The sequence below is a fragment of the Pinus tabuliformis genome, chromosome 2_1, assembly GCF_031772625.1.
Source record: "Pinus tabuliformis cultivar Carrire ecotype Pingquan chromosome 2_1, CPIR1, whole genome shotgun sequence".
Taxonomy (NCBI): domain Eukaryota; kingdom Viridiplantae; phylum Streptophyta; class Pinopsida; order Pinales; family Pinaceae; genus Pinus; species Pinus tabuliformis.
In genome coordinates, this window is record NC_142299.1 from 525,654,230 (window position 1) to 525,660,991 (window position 6,762).

At 39.5% G+C, this 6,762-nt stretch overlaps 1 pseudogene; it reads left to right on the top strand.

Moving 5' to 3' along the window:
• Positions 1-1,355: 1,355 nt before the first annotated feature.
• Positions 1,356-1,910, top strand: LOC149201266 (bifunctional dTDP-4-dehydrorhamnose 3,5-epimerase/dTDP-4-dehydrorhamnose reductase pseudogene; annotated as a pseudogene).
• Positions 1,911-6,762: the final 4,852 nt, after the last annotated feature.

A 6,762-nucleotide genomic window follows, 5' to 3' on the forward strand; every position in this document is an offset into this window, starting at 1 on the left:
GATCAACTTGAATTGCTTTACAGTAGTCCAAGAGAGTCTTGAAGCATACCAGGAAGCAACTTAAGTATTCATTCAACACTATAATTCTTTCTTTCTCAAAATTTGCAAGGAGTCAACAAACTAGATAATGCAGATTGGTTCTTATTGAAAACTTTTATATCTCAACACCTGATATAGTCATATAATCTCAGTAATAGCATCTATAATAGACCAAGTTCTAGCACCCAATTTCGTTAGCTCATCAAAACTATCTCTTGAATATAAGTCTTATAGAATATCAAAAAACTGCAGCAATGTCTCTGAAAAAGAACCAAATGATCATACAACTTGTTTGCAGTTATATCCAAAATAACTCAAAACAATGTTGGGAAGAGTTCAACTTTAGCAACTGATTTTTTATTTTTCATTTTTTTTTTCAACGATGAAATTGATGCACCTCAAGAAGTTCCTCCTAAAGCTAAAGTAGGTCTTCCACCTCCAGCTATTGCAAGTACAATTAAAAAACAACTGGTAGCAAAGAGAATTGTTGGAAATAAAACTGGTGGGCTTGGTGTAAAAAAACCTTACAACTAAGCCAAAGGAGTATCTTTATGATCGAAAGTCAGAAGAACTTAGCATTCCTTCAAGTGCAACTACCGCAGTACAGGATGCCTCTTGCCCTTCTCGATTCACATACATGAGAATAATTCCAATTCAAACTCAAATGGTGGAGCACATATCTCTGATCATGTTCCTCCCACTGCAGCTGGAGCAACCTTCTTAACACGGAACATGGACATTTTCCACACGAGATATACAGGAACACATTTTCCACCCTTGCAAAATAGTCACAACAAGAAAGCACTGGACGAAACCAATGCTGCTCAAAAGTCTTTTCAGAATGCCGAAAATTCAGAGATTTTCGTACAGACGGAGGAGATCATCTGGAGCTCTAGCATGTTGAAAACAGAAAAAAATAAGAACTGGATTCGTGCATCTTTTGCATCTGCATATCTTGGAACACAGTGCGAATCTTTCCTTATTGACGCAATGCCGAACATTCCTTCAGGGAAGGAAGTTATGAAGGCTATTCAAAACACTGTGCTTGGGGACATTCGAACTGTCATCATGGTTGCCCAGCATTGCCTACATTCCCTACATTCCTACTTGAGAAACTCATGCATCAAAGTTTTTTATTTTATTTTTGAGGCTCACATTCGAGATTTTCTTTTCATTGAAAAATGAAAGAAGATACAATAATCGCAACAGCAATAGATCTATATCTTTGAATCAGCATAGATCAGAGATAAGAGCTCAATGTCTGGATATTAAACCTAAGGCTAATACATCTAGATCCAGAGGACACGCCCAATTTCATGGGATCTTACTATTCTAAGACGAAGGCTATGGTTGAAGATCTGTTGAAGAACTTCGAGAACGTGTGCACTCTGCGAGTGAGGATGCCCATTTCTTCAGATCTGTCGAACCCTCGCAACTTCATTACCAAGATCTCCCGCTATGAAAAGGTTGTCAACATCCCCAATTCCATGACCATTCTCGACGAGCTTCTGCCGATTTCCATAGAGATGGCAAAGAGGAATTTGACCGGAATTTGGAATTTCACGAACCCCGGGGTTGTTAGCCACAACGAGATCCTAGAGATGTACAGGGACTACATCGATCCGAGCTATACTTGGAAGAATTTCACCCTGGAGGAGCAGGCCAAGGTCATCGTGGCTGCTAGAAGCAATAACGAGATGGATGCCAGCAAGCTCAAGAATGAGTTCCCTGAACTCCTGCCGAGGCCATTCGATGGATGGGGCAGTGATCAATTAAATATGTGCTGCGTTCTGGTTTCTAACGGAGCAGTGGTAGAACTATCACACAGTCAGGATTATGAGATGGCTTCAATGGAGCAGTGGAGCATTTGAATCGCATTTCACAGAAGTTTGAGTTTAGCTTGAATAATATTGAATCTCTGGTTCATATCCGGCAGGTCAGACCAGAGAATATAAAACGTCTATGACACTGACGCAGTGAGACAGCGTTTGCAGTTGGTCTCTTGACAGAGGGCGCAGGCTTGACAGAGGGTGCAGACAATATCAAAAACGTATATGACACTGCCTGGGGCACGCTATAATAAGGTGTAGCAACAGGTGAATGATTAATAGCAAGATTTAGTGGGGCAGAGAGCCCAATTTAGGTCTTGCGTTATAACAGTTGCAAATTTCAGAGAGTCTAGATAATGCTGAGGTTTAGAAAAACTCACAGAAGATGACCACAAAAAATTAGTGGCTCAAATTGGAGCAGGACCAGCAATCGCCTGCTCTGATACCATGTTAAACACACATGGGCAGTAAGAACAATATGAAAGATAAAACATGAGAGACATTTTTTTATTAACAAATGATTTACATTTATAGTACATGTTGTGACCGTTGGGTTCCACATCCCAAGGTCTCTTGGACTTCTTTTTGTCTATTCGGCTTCCACACTAACCCATTGAGGATTAGGTGTCCAACAAAATACCTTTGGGCCTATAGTAAAGTGCATTAGGGGCACATGCATGGTGTGACGAGTTGACAACTTTTGGGCACTATGTGCTATATTTAGCATATACACCAACTTGGCTATTCACCAAAAGTTGGGCATGCAAGCATGGATGGGTTGACATTTGGTTAAGAGCATAGCACCTTTGAGCATGAGGATGATTCAACAACTCTGGAGAGAAGTTATCCATATTTGGCGGGTATGCCATAATTGGCCATAACTATAGCTAGCTTAGCAAAACCCTGGGATATCCAAGTAAATGTGTGAAGAATAGTTGGTCGCTGGAATAATGGTGACTGTAGAAACCCATGGGATGGGAACAATCATGTGCCCATCCTCATGTTTAATGCGGAAACAATGACTGAGTAAACGAAGCCCATTCCTAGTGATTAATGAAGTTGTTGTGTCTATGCATCAAATGTAATATCAGGTTGGAGAGCCATGCAGAAGTACACTCTGATAGTGTGAATGGCACAGACATGGTTGACAGGGACAACATCGATCATTGTGTTTCAGTGAAACAAAACCCAAGATTGCAATTGAGCAAAGTAGGGGAAGCAACATTGTTTCCAGTGAGCTGAGTGGAGAGTTCCGAGTGGGTGCACACTGCTAAGAAGATTCTAAGAGTGTCTATGAAAAATTAGAGGGCCAAAAGCAGATAAATTTGTGTGAGAGTATATGTTGTTGTAGAGTGGACATAATGCAGTGAGGGATGTATATTAGTGAATGTTGTTAAGCAGAACATTGGGCTGCTGCAGAGTGAGCATAGGACAAAGAATGTTGTGGGACAAAGGTAAAGGTTAACAAAGAGCTGAAATCAAGCAGAGTGGATACTAGGTACAAAGAACATAATTTCCTTATTAAGTGTGGATTGGATCTTGCATATAGGAAGTTCGTGCTTCCATCTCTAGTGGGTGTCTGAGGAAGGCTTGGGGGGTTGGTGCCTCCTACAAGTTGGTGATTGCAACAAATCCATGAAGTTGGTGCTTAAGATGGTGCTTCAGGTAAGTTGATCATGTGGCTACAAAATAAGGGGGTTGGTGTTTCCTGTGAGTGGTGGCTCACAAACAATTTGATGTAATAGAGTAGGAGCTATTTTTTACATCAAATAACAAACAAGCTTTGGTGTTTTTTCTCTCTCAGAAGGGTTTCCACATTAAAATTTTGTGTCTCATTTGTTTGTTGCTCATGATGTGTATGCTTGTGTTGATTCATATGGTTGTTGGTATGATCTGTTAATGGTTGCAGAGATAGTGATTTCCATGCTTGAATGATAAACTTTAAATTGGCATAAAAATTTTAAATTAGCCTTAATATTAATTCACTCCCCCAGTATTAACATTGTTTCCAACAAATGGGTGGAATTAACCTACATGAAATATTCTAAAATATTTTTAATAGCATTCTAAAATCAAAGTTGAGATTTATATTTGAAGTAGTTATGCATTTTTTCCCTTTTAATTAAATTGATTAATTAAAAAATGGCATATGAAATGTGTTATGGATTTAGCCTATTTACATGTTAGGCTATGGTATTGTAACAAATCCTATTTACAGATTAAAAATTTCCATAGATGAGGATGAATTTCCACCGTTAATAATCTTGTTACATGCGTTTTTAAATTTCTAGCCATCAGACTGAATAACCCTTGGCAATAGAAGTGTTCCTCTAAAGCCAACATTTGGCTTTGATACCAACTGAAGAAATTAACTAGAGAGATATAAAATTACTGAGATAAAAATATTAAAAATATATCACATCAACAAAAAACATATTAAAAATATACACACAATAATTTCCTTTGGGAAACCCCAACTCCGGGGAAAAACCCACCCCAATGAAATTTCACTAATCCTATGGCCAAAACCCTGGCCAAGCCGACCAAGTGAGTCTTCACCGCTCACCTCCCCTGGCCTTATTACAATGAAGTCTTCCCAACCTTTTATAGGATCCATTACATGCAATACCATGGGTACACTATACCATGTGCCCAAAACCACCACATTTTAACCTTATCAAATTTGACTATATACTTGAGTCAAGTTTACCTAACACCCCCCCTTAAAATGACTTGGGGTTCCTTGACTAAACCCATCCAACCTTGAAAAGTGAGTCAACCCAACCTCTTTCACTCTGGACCTTACCCCCCTCAAAGTTTATACTGGGGTATATGTTAACCATACATTCCCCCTATCACCTAGGTCTAACCCAAACTTTACCAGTGATTACGCAGGGGTATGTATGCCTTACCAGGTCTTACAATAGAATGGCCATTTACATATAATAAAATATTGTTAATCCATTAGAATAATTAAAAAAAATTGTTAATTTTTTTTGGTTCATTGTTGCTCTCGTTTTTCCATCCTCTCACTCGATGCTTTCCTCTTCATATCTAGCTTCAGTGTAACCTTCACACGGTTCCCATCTCTGTAATTCAATCCTCAATGCATCCTGCTACCATCGTTCCAACATATACATGTGTTTCTCTTGAAGAAACGACACACGTCTAGGGCATTGCCTCATCTAGTCTCGACATTTGCATGGTTCAACTTGATATTTGATCTTCGTCATATATTCCATTAATAGTTCCCTGCAAAATATTCTGATGAATGCCTTCATCCTTGCTATGCTCCACTGCTGCTACATACTATCACCTCCATGCTAGGCAATGAATCCATTGTTCCTTCTACAATCCATGGATCTTATTAGTTGATATAACAAAATACCATAGAATTTGAATACAGGATAATAAATCCATCATCCGAACCATATCCAGTGGTTTTCTGCTATCAAAAGTTTCCAGAGTTGTGAGCTCATTGCTTTGTTGTGACACCGGATTCGTGAAATTGTAAAGGATGTAACCTATTTCATAGCCATGGTTCGTTATCAAATGTTGTACGAGTTACTTTCACAGTGAGATCCACATCTTCTTATCTAGCTTCTGATAAACTCAATATCACTTCCCCTATTAAAGGATCCAATGTCTCAAACTAAATCAACAAAATCTTCATTGATTTAAAAATTTGTATTTACTATCATGAAGGGACGAACAATACACATCTGATTCAAACGAAAGGCAAGCCATGTAGGAAAAAATATTTCAAATTCGATGTAATGTAAAGGGAACCTCAATCTCCTGTACCCCTCTCAAAACTGTGATGGCACACGACGAGCTTGCATGGTCTAGTTCCCAACCTTTTAAAAAACCAATGGATGACTTAGCGACTGCCACCCATGATGCTTCTCATGTTCTCCGGGAATTGACCGTATAGAAATTCGGCCTGTACAATTTCACCGAACACTTTCTTCATACTGAAAACAACCATATATATGACATCACAATCATGACTTCTTGTTTCTCCATGAAACTATGCATTAATTCCACTCTTCCTTGGTCATTCTCCTCGGGAAGGGCATGATAAATTTCCACAACACACTTTTCAATTGTAAAGTGATTCTCTTTCTTTGCATGGCACAAACCCCATACAACATCAATTCCACAATTAGGGATCACAAAGACTACATTTTTTTTATGAACTTGGGCTCTCCTGCAATCTCCAGATAATCCATGTCACCTTGGATGCAGGTAGAAACCACTAGCTCGTTCGTTCTCCAACGATGGTGCAGTGGCCCATCTGAGCATCTCTAGAACCTTATTCTTGTTGTGCACAACTGTTACACAACATTTTTTCACTGTCCCTGTACTCCCTGTTCCTTGATCCTGGAGGACCTCTACATTGAACCCTACATGCTTTCCCTTCATGAATAAACTCCCATTGTGTCCCTCTTCATGAGCAGAACAATTCCCTTTTGCACCATTTCCCCAAAATCTTCTGTTTTTTCCAGTTTACGAGACCGGCACTAATGGCCCTTGTCCTCCTCGCACCGATATGCAGGGATTAAAACTGTCCCTATCGCCAACAAGAGCGATTGATCTTTGTTCCATTCATGTCGGTCCTCTTATGGAAAGTTTTTTAAATAAGGAGCCGAAGCTTCCAGCTCTAGAAGCTTTGTAACAGAAGTCTGGTAAATGGTTTCGCCGGATCGGGTCGAGGACGTCAGTTTGGGCTCCTTTCCCTTATAAGGATGGAACTAACTCAAGAGATAAGACCTTCTCCCATGAGAAGAGGATCCATCTCCCATCCATTCATGCTATATAAACCTCCCTTTTCCCAAGCACAAGCTAGTGTTAATGTTGGTGTGCTAGTGCTAATTAAGTTTGGAGTAAGCAG